The sequence below is a fragment of the Microcaecilia unicolor genome, chromosome 11 (assembly GCF_901765095.1).
Source record: "Microcaecilia unicolor chromosome 11, aMicUni1.1, whole genome shotgun sequence".
In the NCBI taxonomy this organism is placed as follows: Eukaryota; Metazoa; Chordata; class Amphibia; order Gymnophiona; family Siphonopidae; genus Microcaecilia; species Microcaecilia unicolor.
In genome coordinates this window covers 70,610,844-70,611,916 of record NC_044041.1, presented here as the reverse complement: position 1 = coordinate 70,611,916, position 1,073 = coordinate 70,610,844, and the positions used below count along the sequence as shown (strand labels likewise).

The 1,073-nt window shown below is 39.3% G+C and overlaps 1 pseudogene; it reads left to right on the top strand.

Moving 5' to 3' along the window:
- The first annotated feature begins 298 nt into the window (after positions 1–298).
- Positions 299–384, top strand: LOC115481263 (annotated as a pseudogene).
- The last annotated feature ends 689 nt before the right edge of the window (positions 385–1,073 follow it).

The window sequence follows — 1,073 nt, the reverse complement described above, 5'->3', positions numbered from 1 at the left end:
GGTTGATGGCCAACATGTTTTGTATAAACATGGCAAAGACAAAAATATTAATTTTGTCAGGAAAGGATGACCCATCTTTTCCTCGTACCTTCACCTTTGATGGTTGTGACTTTACCATTTTGGGGGGGGGGGGGGAGAGCAAGTATCTAGGAGTGACCTTAGATACTGCTCTTAGGGTGTCTTTTATTAAGGCACGCTCATGTTTTTTAGCACGCATTAAAATTCAGGGTGCATTAAACGTTAGAGACGCCAATGCATTCCTATGGGTGTCTCTAATGTTTAGCGGAACCCTAAAAACTTCGCTTCTCGGCCTTTTGGCTAAGATCAAGTGTAGTATCTTGTTCATCCATACCTCGACGATTGGTTAATCAGAGCGAAGTCTTATCAAGAGAGTTGTCGCGTCACGGATCGAGTGATGCCGTTCTTGCAATCTCTAGGTTGGGTGGTAAATGTCGCCAAGAGTCGTCAGAAAATATTTTATAAACTAAAATGTTTAAGCAATGTTTGCGCATTTCTAAGTGTAACTAATTTTTGCAATATAGTCCAGGCTTTTGTTTTTCCACTATTTGACTAATTGTAGTGCTTTTTTTGTTTTTGTAGGGCTACGAAAAAAGTCTCTTTGGCCCTTCAAGTGGCTCAAAATGCTACAGCCCGTTTGATTTCAGAGGGGGTCATATTATGATCCTATCACACCTATAGTAATTCAGTTACATTGGCTTCCCATCTTTTGCGGATTCGCTTTAAGATTATGACGGTGATATTTAAAATACTATGTGATCAAGCTTCTGCATGTCTTTCTACCAGTTTGAAGATTTACACTCCTACTTGCTCCATGAGATCACAGAGTCAGAGTTTACTCGAAATTCCATCATTCAAACAAGTGAGACTAGAAGAATATAGAGACAGTGTTTATAGTGGCAGCTCCAAAATTGTGGAATTCTTTACTACAACAATTGCGACAAATTCAACTGGTACTCTCCTTTAGAAATCAATTAAAGGCTTTAATTTTCAGTAGGCCTTGGAATGAGCTCGAGGTTGAATTTACTGTATGACTGACTATTTGCAGTGCTGTC